The sequence below is a fragment of the Dendrobates tinctorius genome, unplaced genomic scaffold (assembly GCF_039654945.1).
Source record: "Dendrobates tinctorius isolate UK_male_01 unplaced genomic scaffold, ASM3965494v1 ptg000032l, whole genome shotgun sequence".
In the NCBI taxonomy this organism is placed as follows: domain Eukaryota; kingdom Metazoa; phylum Chordata; class Amphibia; order Anura; family Dendrobatidae; genus Dendrobates; species Dendrobates tinctorius.
In genome coordinates, this window is record NW_027361700.1 from 34,617,033 (window position 1) to 34,631,460 (window position 14,428).

Here is a 14,428-nt window from a genome sequence, read left to right on the forward strand (position 1 = left end):
AAAATGCAAAGTACTACATCTTGGCAATAAAAATGAAAAAAGCATATACAGAATGGGAGGAATAGGGCTAAGCAACAGCACATGTGAAAAAGACTTGGGTATACTAATAGATCACAGACTGAATATGAGTCAACAGTGTGATGCAGCAGCAAAAAAGGCAAATGCAATTTTAGGATGTATTAACAGAAGCATACAGTCTAGATCACGTGAAGTCATTATTTCCCTCTACTCCTCTTTGGTCAGACCTCATCTGGAATATTGTGTCCAGTTTTGGGCACAACATTTTAAAAAAGACATCAACAAACTGGAGCAAGTTCAGAAAAGAGCGACCAGAATGGTGACCGGTCTGCAAACTATGTCTTATGAGGCAAGGTTGCAGGATTTGGGAATGTTTAGTTTGCAAAAGAGAAGAGTGAGAGGAGACTTAATAGCTGTCTACAAATATCTAAAGGGCTGTCACATTGTAGAAGGATCAACTTTATTCTCATTTCCACAAGGAAAGACTAGAAGCAATGGGATGAAACTGAATGGGAGGAGACACAGATTAGATGTTAGAAAAAACTTTTTGACAGTTAGAGTGATCAATGAGTGGAGCAAGCTGCCACGAGAAGTGGTGAGTTCTCCTTCAATGGAAGTCTTCAAACAGAGGCTGGACAGACATCTGACTGGGATGATTTAGCGAATCCTGCTTTGAGCAGGGGGTTGGACCAGATGGCCCAGGAGGTCCCTTCCAACTCTACGATTCTATGATTCTATGATTATCTAACAAAATTGCAGGGGTGTCAATACTTTTGGCCACAACTGTATGTCCGAAAATGTTAATTGCACCCAATTTTCACATCTGCACAAAGGCCAATTTGGCCCATTGCCACATTTCTCATATGGCAATAATATGTTTTGCTTAAAAAAAAAAAGGCAAAAGTAAACATTTGTCTACTACATTTTACGTCTCTGTCTCAATTCAAAAAAACGGTGTCAGCATACTAACATACGCTTACCAATGCAATTAAACAGTCATAGAATCATAAGGGGTTTAAATATATATATTTAGACAGACATAAACCAAAAAATTATAACATAGACACAGCATGCTCTTGCCAAGAAGCTTCCCCCTCAGGTGACATAAAGTAATTTGTGAAAATATCACGCACTTTGAGCCCAGAGAGCGGTCTACATTGAGGGTTGATAGGTGGTCTCACCCTACGCACATTGTCCGACCCACGCACAACATCAGCAGAGGAGGAACAATCATGTATCCTGGTGAAGTTATGAAGAACCACAAAGGCTTTAACAACTTCATTAACATTTTGTTCACTCAGCTGAATGGCAGACTGGGGTACACGCCATTTGGCACAAAGAATGCCAAAGGAACACTCCAGCAGTCGCCGAGCACGTGATAGGCGCAAGTTAAAAATTCTGCGTCGGTGGTCCAGGTTGCGCCGGGGATATGGCCTCATGATATTGCGCGTTAACTGAAACGCCTCATCTGCCACAAGAACATAAGGGACTGATTCTTGAGTGGAGCCTGGTAGTTGGCGTGGTGGTGGTAGATCCAACTGGTTGGTGCGTAGCCACCAACCCATAATGGAAGTATTGAAGTCTCTAGAGTCTCCCGTCCTTCCATAGGCCCCAATGTCAACAATTATAAACTTGTATTGAGGGTCGGCCATCAATGGCCCCAATACAATTAGGAAACTGGCATTCCTCCTCAAAGTCCCTTGATATCCTCAACCAGTCTTCCATCCTGGGCTGGGGCATGATGAGTTGATGTAGCCTGGACCATATTTCACTACATGTCTACCTGACTATGCCAGAAATGGTAGATCTTCCAATGAGAAACTCATGGTGGAGGGGGCATAAACAGGCCAGTGGACAGGAAGCTGAAGAACAACAGAAATGTAATATTTTAGAATGCACAAATTAACTAAAAACCAGGTACATACATACCAAACTTGTTAATAATTTAGATCTACTAACACACATATATTTGGTCGCACAATGACTAAGTGATATAAGTACATATTACACATAACATTCTGGTCTGTAAATTTAACCCCTTCCTGACATGAGACGTACTATCCCGTCCATGGGACCCGGGCCCCTATGCCCATGGACGGGATAGTACGTCTACCGCGATCAGCGGTGCCCACGTGGTGAGCGCCGCTAATCGCGGCCGGGTGTCAGCTGATTATCACAGCTGACACCCGGCACAATGTGTCAGGGGCGGTCACGGACCGCCCCCGACACGTTAACCCCTTGCACACCGTGATCAAACTTGATCGCGGTGTACCGGGGGTTAAAGGGAAGCATCGGCAGGGAGGGGGCTATCTCCTTGCTTCCCTGAGCCCCCCATGGCAGCGCAATGTGCAGCGCTGCTGCATTGGGCTCCTTTCCTGCAGGCCCCCGAATCCAAGATGGCGACGGGGGCCTTCGGGGGCCTGCAGGAAGCTGGCTTCCTCAGTGCCTGCAAAGCGCAGGCATGAGGAAGCCTTCTGCAGTGCCTGTGACATATTGCTGATCTGTCACAGTGATCTGTGATGTGACAGATCAGCGATCTGTCACAGGACAGTGATGTCCCACCTGGGACTATTTAATAAAGTAAAAAAAAAAAAAAAATGTTAAAATAAATTTAAAAAAATCGCCAAATAAATTAGAAAAAAAAAAAAATATTCCCCCAAATAAATCCATTTTTTAGAAATAAAAAAACAAAAAAACAATAAAAGTACACATATTAGGTTTCGCCGCGTCCGTAACGACCCGCCCTATAAAACTGTCCCATTAGTTAACCCCTTTATCGAACCCCTTAAAAAATAAAAATAAAAAACGAAGCAAAAAATAATGATTTATTATCATACCGCCAAACAAAAAGTGTAATAACGCGCGATCAAAAAGACGCATATAAATATCCATGGTACCACTGAAAACATCATCTTGTCCCGCAAAAACCGAGCCACCACACAGCATCATCAGTGAAAAAATAAAAAAGTTATAGCTCGCAGAATAAAGCGATGCAAAAATAATGATTTTTTTATATAAAATAGTTTTCATTGCATAAAACCGACAAAACATAAAAAAAGACCTAAATAAGGTATCTCTGTAAGCGTACTGACCCCAAGAATAAAACCGCTTTATCAATTTTATCGCACGCGGAACGGTGTAAACGCACCCCCCCAAAAGAAATTCATGAAACGCTGGTTTTTGTTCATTCTGCGTCCCAAAAATCGGAATAAAAAGTGATCAAAAAATGTCACGTGCCCAAAAATGGTACCAATAAAAACGTCAACTCGTCCCGCAAAAAATAAGACCTCACATGACTCGGTGGGTCAAAATACGGAAAAATTAGAGCTCTCAATATGTGGTGATGCAAAAACTATTTTTACAATAAAAAGCGTCTTTTAGCGTGTGACAGCTGCCAAACCTAAAAACCGCCATAAATAGTAAATCAAACCCCCCGTTATCACCCCCTTAGTTAGGGAAAAATAATAAAATAAAAAAAATGTATTTATTTCCATTTTTCCATTAGGGTTAGGGTTAGGGCTAGGGCTAGGGTTAGGGTAAGGGCTAGGGTTAGGGTAGGGTTAGGGCTAAGGTTAGGGTTAGGGTTAGGGCTAGGGTTAGGGTTAGGGTTAGGGCTAGGGTTAGGGTTAGGGCTAGGGTTAGGGCTGAGATTAGGGTTAGGGGTGTGTTGGGGTTCGGGTTGGAGTTAGAATTGGGGGTTTCCACTGTTTGGGCACATCAGGGGCTCTCCAAATGCAACATGGCGTCTGATCTCAATTCCAGCCAATTCTGAGTTGAAAAAGTCAAATGGTGCTCCTTCCCTTCCAAGCTCTGCCATGCGCCCAAACAGTGTTTTACCCCCACATGTAGGGTATCAGCCTACTCAGGTCAAATTGCAAAACAATTTTTGGGGTCCAATTTCTCCTGTTACCCTTAGGAAAATAAAAATTTTGGGGCAAAAATATCATTTTTGTGGAAAAAAATGATTTTTTTATTTTCACATCCGAGCGTTATAAAATTCTGTGAAGCACTTGGGGGTTCAAAGTGCTCACCACACATCTAGATAAGTTCCGTGGGGGGCCTAGTGTCCAAAATGGGGTCACTTGTGGGGAGTTTCAATAGTTTAGGTACATCAGGGGCTTCACTGCTTCCCTTCCGAGCTCCGACGTGTGTCCATACAGTAGTTTTCTCCCACATATTGGGTGTCAGCGTACTCATGACAAATTGGACAACAACTTTTGGGGTCCAATTTCTCCTTTTACCCTTGGGAAAATGAAAAAATTGGGGAGTAATTGATCATGTTTGTGGAAAAAATAAGATTTTTTTATTTTCGTGCCCTGGCATTATAAACTTCTGTGAAGCCTTTGGGGGTTCAAAGTGCTCACCTCACATCTAGATAAGTTCCTTAGGGGGTCTAGTTTTCAAAATGGGGTCATTTGTGGGGGGTTTCCACTGTTTAGGTACATTAGGGGCTCTCCAAAGGCAACATGACACCCGCAGACCATTCCATCAAAGTCTGCATTCCAAAACGTCACTACTTCCCTTCCGAGCCCCGACGTGTGTCCATACAGTAGTTTTCTCCCACATATGGGGTATCAGCATACTCAGGACAAATTGGACAACAACTTTTGGGGTCCAATTTCTCCTGGTACCCTTGGGAAAATAAAAAAATGGTGACTAAAAGATCATGTTTGTGGAAAAAATACAAATTTTTTATTTTCATGCCCGGGCATTATAAACTTCTGTGAAGCTCTTGGGGGTTCAAAGTGCTCACCACACATCTAGATAAGTTCCTTAGGGGGTCTCATTTCCAAAATGGGGTCATTTGTGGGGGGTTTCCACTGTTTAGGTACATTAGGGGCTCTCCAAAGGCAACATGACACCCGCAGACCATTCCATCAAAGTCTGCATTCCAAAACGTCACTACTTCCCTTCCGAGCCCCGACGTGTGTCCATACAGTAGTTTTCTCCCACATATGGGGTATCAGCATACTCAGGACAAATTGGAAAACAACTTTTGGGGTCCAATTTCTCCTGGTACCCTTGGGAAAATAAAAAAATGGTGACTAAAAGATCATGTTTGTGGAAAAAATACGAATTTTTTTATTTTCACGCCCGGGCGTTATAAACTTCTGTGAAGCACTGGGGGTTCAAAGTGCTCACCACACATCTAGATAAGTTCCTTGGGGGGTCTAGTTTACAAAATGGTGTCATTTGTGGGGGGTTTCCACTGTTTAGGTACATCAGGGGTTTTCCAATCGTGACATGGTGTCCGATCTCAATTCCAGCCAAAAACGTCAAATGGCGCTGCTTCCCTTCCGAGCTCTGCCATGCGCCCAAATAGTGGATTACCCCCACATGTGTGATATCAGCGTACTCAGGACAAATTGCACAATAACTTTTAGGGTCCTGTTACCCTTGGAAAAATAAGAATTGAGGGTGAAAAGATCATTTTTGTGGAAAAAATATGATTTTTTAATTGTACGGCTTTATGTTATAAACTTCTGTGAAGCCCTTGGGGGTTCAAAGTTCTCACCACACATCTAGATAAGTTCCTTAGGGGGTCTAGTTTCCAAAATGGTGTCATTTGTGGGGGGTTTCCACTGTTTTGGTACATCAGGGGTTTTCCAATCGCGACATGGTGTCCGATCTCAATTCCAGCCAAAAACGTCAAATGGCGCTGCTTCCCTTCCGAGCTCTGCCATGCGCCCAAATAGTGGTTTACCCCCACATGTGGGGTATCAGCGTACTCAGAACAAATTGCACAATAACTTTTAGGGTCCTGTTACCCTTGGGAAATTAAAAATTGGGGTGAAAAGATCATTTTTGTGGAAAAAATATGATTTTTTAATTGTACCGCTGTACGTTATAAACTTCTGTAAAGCCCTTGTGGGTTCAAAGTTCTCACCACATATCTAGATAAGTTCCTTGGGGGGTCTAGTTTCCAAAATGGGGGTCACTTGTAGGGGGTTTCCACTGTTTAGGTACATCAGGGACTCTCCAAACGTGACATGGCGTCCGATCTGAATTCCAGCCAATTTTGCATTGAAAAAGTCAAACGGCGCTCCTTCCATTCTGAGCTCTGCCATGCGCCGAAACAGTCGTTCCCCCCCACATATCAGGTATCAGCGTACTCAGGACAAATTGCACAATAACTTTTGCAGTCCAATTTCTCCTGTTACCCTTGGTAAAATAAAAAAAATTGAACCTGAAGTTTTTTTTTGTGAAAAAAAGTTAGATGTTCATTTTTTTTTAAATATTCAAAAAAATTCCTGTGTTGCACCTAAAGGGTTAATAAACTTCTTGAATGTGGTTTTGAGCACCTTAAGGGGTGCAGTTTTTAGAATGGTGTCACTTTTGGGTATTTTCTATCATATAGACCCTTCAAAGTGACCTCAAATGTGATGTGGTCCTAAAAATAAAATGGTGTTGTAAAAATGAGAAATCGCTGGTCAACTTTTAACCCTTATAACTTCCTAACAAAAAAAAATTTTGGTTCCAAAATTGTGCTGATCTAAAGTAAACATGTGGGAAATGTTAGTTATCAAGTTCTTTGTGTGCTGTATCTCTGTGATTTAAGGGCATAAAAATTCAAAGTTGGAAAATTGCGAAATTTTCAAAATTTTTGCCAAATTTCCGTTTTTCCCACATATAAACGCAAGTTATTTGAATGAAATTTTACCACTAACATGAAGTACAATATGTCACGAGAAAACAGTGTCAGAATAACCGGGATCCATGGAAGCGTTCCAGAGTTATGACCTCATAAAGGTACAGTGGTCAGAATTGTAAAAATTGGCCCGGTCATGAACGTGCAAACCACCCTTGGGGGTGTAGGGGTTAAATATATCTGGAATAAGATGAGGGCATTAAACTTAGTCCAAGAAGCAAAAATTACATACTTTGGGCAACACATCATAAACATAGAGAATGTGGTTGTGTAGTACATACCGTAATGTGAGTAGAATTCGCTCCTCTGCAGATATAGCTTTGCGCATCCTTGCGTCCTGAAAGGGCGCACTGTCTCCAAGAGTAGATCAAATGTTGCAAGGCTCATACAACAGTATTGGTAGAATTTTTCCAGATGCTCCCGCAGAAAAGAATAGAGGCGGTGAAAATGACCTCTTGGTGAGTCGTTGCCTCAAAAGTGGATGGACCCACATCCGTCTCCTCCTATCACTGGGTATGGTTGACCAAAGTGGCGTGACAAAAGCCAGTTGAAGAGAACCTGCTCAGTTGTGTTGAAACTCAGACTGTCTGCCATGTTGCACATACAACAGCAACACACCTAGTCAAGGCAAGGTCACAAATGGACAGAATGGATGCAGCCACCTGTTCCTGAGCCAATAAATAGGGTGCAGGCTAATGATTTAAATAGTTAGCAGGCCTCAAAACCGTTAAATGTCCATTTTGCAAGCCTGCAAGAAAATCCGGATGCCATGCGGATTACATACGGATGCTGACATGCACAAAATATGTGACCACACCTTGCTTACGGATGACATACGGAGCACTATTTAGGGGTCATTCATCCGTATTACGCATGTAAACTACGGACCATATTTTGCGTCGGTTAGTGTGACCCCAGCCTTAGTCTCCTCCTCACTTTTTTTTTTTGCAAGGTAAACATTCACAAATTCTTTAACCATTCCTTGTAGGACATACTTTGCAGTCCGTTTACCACCCTAGTAGCTCTTCTCTGAACTTGCTCCAGCTTTTCAGTGTCTTTTTAACCTTTTAATGACCGGAGCTTTTTTCGTTTTTGCATTTTCGTTTTTTGCTCCCCTTATTCCCAGAGCCATAACTTTTTTATTTTTCTGTCAGTATAGCCATATGAGGGCATATTTTTTGCGGAACAAGTTGTAGTTTTGAAATACACATTGGTTTTACCATGTCGTGTACTCGAAAATGGGAAAAAAAATCCAAGTGCAGTGAAATTGCAAAAAAAGTGCAATCCCACACTTGTTTTTTGTTTGGCTTTTTTGCTAGGTTCACTAAATTCTAAATCTAACCTGCCATTATGATTCTCTAGGTCATTACAAGTTCCTCAACGCCAAATATGTCTAGGTTCTCTTTTATCTAAGTGGTGAAAACAAATTCCAAATTTTGCTAAAAAAAAAATTGTGCCATTTTCCGAGACCCGTAGCATCTCCATTTTTCTTGATCTCAGGTCGGGTGAGGGTTTATTTTTTGCGTGTCAAGCTGATCTTTTTAATGATATCACATTTGTGCAGATACGTTTTTTTTATCGCCCATTATTGCATTTTAATGCAATGTCGTGGTGACCAAAATAATGTAATTCTGGCATTTTGATTCTTTTTTTTGCTATGCCGTTTAGCGATCAGGTTAATCCTTTTTTTTATTAATAGATCGGGTGATTCTGAACATGGTGATACCAAATATATGTAGGTTTGATATTTTTTTTATTGCTTTATTTTGATTGGGGCGAAAGGGAGGTGATTTAAGCTTTTATTTTTTTTATTTTTTTATTTTAAACACTTTTTTTACTTTTGGCATGCTTCAATAGCCTCCATGGGAGACTAGAAGCGTCCCATACTTGATCGGCTGTGGTACATATAGGTGATGCTCAGATCACCTATATGTAGCAGAAACACAGCATTGCTATGAGTGCCGTCCACAGGGTGGTGCTCATAACAATCTGCCATCAACAACCATAGAGTTCTCGAGGAGACCTCTGGTTGTCATGACAACGCATCGCTGACCCCCGATCACGTGACGGGGTCGGTGATGCGCTCATTTCCGGCCGTGCCCCGGAACCTCTAGTTAAATGCCCGCTGTCGGCGTTTGACAGCAGGATTTAACTAGTTAATAGGCGCGAGCGGATTGCGATTCTGCTCGTGCCTATTGCAGGCAGATGTCAGCTGTTTAAAACAGCTGACATGTCGTGGCTTTGAGGTGGGCTCACCGCCGGGGACACTGACCGCTGATGTACTATCCCGTCAGCGTAAGGGGTTAAAATGTGGTGCCCAGAATTGGACACAGTATTCCAGATAAGGCCTGATGAAGGAGGAGTAGAGGGGGATAATTACTTCACATGATCTAGACTGTATGCTTCTCTTAATACATCTTAGAACTTTGTTTGCCTTTTTTTGCTGCTGCATCATACTGCTAACTCATGTGCAGTCTGTGATCTATTAGAATACCCAAGTATTTTTCACACGTGCTGGTGCTTAGTTCTATTCCTCCCATTCTATAAATGCAATCTTTGTTTTTATTGCCCAGATATAGAGTCTTGCATTTCTCCTTCTTAAATACCATTCTATTAGTCATTGCCCATTGTTCAAGCTTATCTAGAGCCTTCTGAATCCTTTCTCTTTATTCTCTGGATAATTACTGTATTACATAAATGCTGTTTAATAATTTGTTCAAAGATCTTTCCTGGTATAGAATTAAGACTCACTGGCCTGTAATTTACTGACTCCATCTTATTTCTTTTTTTTGAAAATAGGGACATTTGCCCTTCTCCAATCTCCTGGGACTTCTCCAGTTTTGCAGGATTTTTCAAAGATTCTGGCTAGTGGTTTGGCAACTTCCTCTGCAAACTCTTTCAGTACCCTAGGAAGTAATTCATCTGGACCAGGAGATTTAAATTTATTTAAATTAGTTAAGTATTCCCTCATCATTTTTCTTTTTATGGATAGTGTGGATTCTTGTATTCCTATGATGGCACCGTGAAGATCTGTTCATGTTACAATGGCTTTCTTAGAGAACACAGATGCAAAATAGGAATTTAAAAGTTCAGCCTTCTCAACATCACTTTTGACCCTTTTCATCCTGTAAAAGTGCTGTAGCATCTTTGACTTTTCTTTTGCTTTTGAGATACCCCAAAATCCTTTTTTACTGCTCTTGGCCATATACCATGGCCAAGACCTAGGAGCTGTCTAAGAACACAAGAGACAAAATTGTAGACCTGCACAAGGCTGGGATGGGCTACAGGACAATAGGCAAGCAGCTTGGTGAGAAGGCAACAACTGTTGGCACAATTCTTAGAAAATGGAAGAAACATAAGATAACTGTCAGTCTTCCTTGTTCTGGGGCTCCATGCCAGATCTCGCCTCATGGGGTAAGCATGATTCTGATAAAGGTCAAAAATCAGAAAAGAACTACATGGGAGGACCTGGTCAATGACCTGAAGAGATCTGGCACCACAGTCTCAAACATTACCATATGTAACACACTATATCATTATGGATTAAAATCCAGCAGGACATGCAAGGTCCCCCTGCTCACGCTAGCATATGTCCAGGCCCATGTGAAGTTCAATCTGGATGATCGAGGGGAGGCATGGGAGAATGTAATTTGGTCAGCTGAGACCAATATGGATCTTTTTGATATCAATGCCACTCTCCTTGTTTGGAGGAAAAAAAGGATGAGTATAACCCCAAGAACATCATACCAACCGTGAAGAATGGTGGGGGATACACCATACTGGAGGGGTGCTTTTCTGCAAAGGGGACAGGACGACGGCAACATATTGGAGGGTGGATGGATGGAGTCATGTATCGCAAGATTTTGGCCAACAACTTCCTTCCCACGGTAAGAACATTGAAGATGGGTAGTGGCTGGGTCTTCCAGCATGACAATGACCTGAAGCATACAACCAGAGCAGCAAAGCAGTGTGTCCATAAGAAGCATTTCAAGGTCCTGGAATGGCCTACCGAGGCTTCAGACCTGAACCCATTAGAAAATCTTTGGTGGGAGCTGAAAATCAATGTTGCCCAGCGACAGCCTCAAAACCTGAAAGATCTGGAGAAGATCTGTATAAAGGAGTGGCACAAAATCCATGCTGCTGTGTGTGTGCAAACTTTGTCAAGAACTACAGGAAACCTCTGTAATCGCAAAAACAAAAGTTTCTATACCAAATATTAAGTTCTGTTTTGTCTTGTATCATATACTTAATTCATACAATAAAATGCAATTTGATTATATAAAAAGCATTCAATGACTTTCTTCATTTTTTAGATTCTGTCTCTCATAGTTGAAGTGTATCTACAATAAAAATTTCAGACATCTCCATTCTTTGTAGGTGGGAAAACTTGCAAAATCGACTGTGTATCAAATTTTTATTTTGCCCACTGTATATAATAGAAAGGAATCCAAGATGGAGATCATATATATCAGGATGAGGTATATATACCAGGATGGATATATATACCAGGAAGGAGCCCATGGAGGGGGATATATATACGAGGAACAGGCCCAGGATGGAGGAAACTAGGAAACTACACTAGGATGAGGGACATATATACTAGGAAGGGGTCTATAATGAAAGACATATATATCAGAAAGGGAGCCTTGATGGGAACATAAAAACAAGGATGGGGGACATATATAGCAGGAAATAACCCAGCATGGAGCCCATATATTACAGGATGGGGTATATATACCAGGATGGATTTAAATACCAGTAAAGAACCCATGATGTGGGACATGTATACCAGGAAGGGGCAAATATACCAGAATGGGGACATCTATACCAGGAAGGGGCCTAGGGTGGGGGGACATATATTTCAGAAAGGGGCCCATGAGGGGAGACATATATACCAAGAAGGGGCCCAGGATGTCTGGCATATATACCTGGATGGGGACATATATACCAGGATGAGACCTATGATGGGAGATTATATATATATATATATATATATCTATAAGGGCCAGGGTCCAAGATGGGGGGCATTAGTAAAGGAGGGGGACATTACTACATAATGGGGACGCCACACATATACTTATTGGGCTTAGAATGCTACAAGAGCCCATACATCTGACCAACATGAAGGTGGGGGACCATGTCAAAGTTTTGCAGTGGGGACCCATCAGACTCTAGATGCACCACTGGTTCTGACTACTGGAAGCTTTCTGATTCTATAAACAGGTTTCAGAAAATGCCCCATTAGAATGTAGTAATGTCCTCAGAGGCACACCAAACATTCCATTCATTATCTATGGGACTGACAGAGATAATCAAGTGCTCCACTTGTCTATTTACATGGGTGGTTGTGGGGTTGTCCTAATCGCTGGTTCTCCAGCAAACAGCAAGTTATCAGCTAGTTATTATGAATGTTGAAGAAAAAATAAATATAAATATTGAACATATTTTGGGAAGATTACAAAAATTAATAAATCATGAAGACACATACAATGGGGAAAAAGGTATTTAGTCAGCCACCAATTGTGCAAATTCTCCCCCTTAAAAAGATGAGAGAAACCTTGAATTGACATCATAGGTAGATCACAACTATGAGAGTCAAAATGAGAAAACAAATCCAAAAAATCACCTTGTCTGATTTGGCAAGATATATTTTGCAAAATATGGTGGAAAATAAGTATTTGGTCACCTAAAACCATGCAAGACCTGTGACTTCTTCTTTAAGAGGTTCCTCTGTCCTCCACTCATTACCTGTAGTAATGGTGTAAGGAAGACCGGGCTGCCGATACCGAGCTGGGTCCGGAACTGTTCAGGCTGCCTCCCTTGTTGCCTGTGGGAAAGAATGAGGAGCTGGACCAACCGCATGACCCGGGTAGGAGGGGTAAGATAAAAACAAAAGTGTGCGCAGCAGCCGGCAGTTTGGTGCAAACTAGCAGCAGTGTGCAGCCGGGTGAGCAGCGTGCTCCGTCCCCTAAGTACTGGCACCGTGACTGACTGCGTTGGTTGGTCCCTGCCGTCTCCAGTGGGACGGCTGAGGAGAGAGGTATCGTGCACTCAGTGACTGTGAGTATGAGCAGAGGAGAGAAGGCTGAGTACCGGACAGAATCTTGCTGCCTCCTCTGCCTGTGACTTCGCTCCTGTTTGACACTGGGAGTGCTGCAGTCTTGTTTGCTTTGGCCACACGTGTTTATGGACTGGTGGCACAGCGGAAGGTACCCAAGACCGACTGCTAGAAGACAGACCATTGTTAAAAGAACCCCATCTAAGGACATCTTCCCGGACACTGCCGATGCTACAACAAAATGTCTAACCTCTATTGTTGGTAAAATATTTGAAGGGTTTCTGAGGGATGTTATTCTAGATTATCTCATTGAAAATAACTGTTTAACCCCATATCAGCATAGGTTTATGAGGAATCGCTCCTGTCAAACCAATCTAATCAGTATTTATGAAGAGGTAAGCTATAGACTTTGGACGTGGTATATCTTGATTTTTCCAATGCGTTTGATACCTTGCCACACAAGAGGTTGGTACACAAAATGAGAATGCTGGGTCTGGGGGAAAATGTGTGTAAATGGGTAACTAACTGGCTGAATGATAAAAAGCAGAGGGTGGTTATAAATGGTATATTCTATAACTGGGTCGTTGTGACCAGTGGGGTGCCACAGGAGTCAGTGTTGGGACCTATTCTCTTCTACATATTTATTAACGATCTGGTAGAAGGTTTACACAGTAAAATATCGATATTTGCAGATGATACAAAGCTATATAAAGCAGTCAATACAAAAGATGATAGTATCTGCTACAAATGGATCTGGATAAGTTGGAAACTTAGGCCGTAAGGTGGCAGATGCGGTTTAACAATAATAAATGTAAGGTTATACACATGCGAAGAAGGAATCAATATCATCATTACACACTCAACGGGAAACCTCTGGGTATATCTGACATGGAGAAGGACTTGGGATCCTAATTAATGATAAGCTAACCTGGAGCAGTCAGTGACAGGCAGCAGCTGCCAAGGCAAACAGGATCATGGGGTGCATTAAAAGAGGTCTGGATACACATGATGAGAGCATTATACTGCCTCAGTACAAATCCAAGGTTAGGCCGCACATGGAGTACTGTGTACAGTTTTGGGCACCGGTGCTCAGAAAGGATATAATGGAACTAGAGCAAGTACAAACGAGGGCAACAAAATTAATAAAGGGGATGGAGGAACTACAATACCCAGAGAGATTAGCAAAATTAGGATTATTTAGTCTAGAAAAAAGATGACTGAGTGGCGATCTAATAACCATGTGTAAGTATATAAGGGACAATACAAATATCTCTCTGAGGATCTGTTTATACTAAGGAAGGTGACGATCACAAGGGGGCATTCTCTGCGTCTGAAGGAGAGAAGGTTTTACACTAACATAGAAGAGGATTCTTTACTGTTAGGGCAGTGAGAATCTGGAATTCCTTGCCTGAGGAGGTGGTGATAGCGAACTCAGTCGAGGGGTTCAAGAGGGACCTGGATGTCTTCCTGGAGCGTAACAATATTGTATCTTACAGTTATTGTTAGGTTCTTTAGAAGGACGTAGATCTGGGGATTTATTCTGATGGAATATAGGCTGAACTGGATGGACAAATGTCTTTTTTCGGCCTTGCTAACTATGTTACTATGTAAATCAGACAAGGTGATTTTTGGATTTGTTTTCTCATTTTGACTCTCATAGTTGTGGTCTACCTATGAGCTCAATTACCAGCCTCTCTCATCTT

At 41.9% G+C, this 14,428-nt stretch overlaps 1 protein-coding gene across 6 annotated transcripts in view; it reads right to left on the bottom strand.

The window, feature by feature from the left end:
- Positions 1–14,428, bottom strand: part of LOC141086571 (NXPE family member 2-like) — a 724,795-nt gene that overhangs the window by 11,215 nt on the left and 699,152 nt on the right. The window lies entirely within an intron of this gene.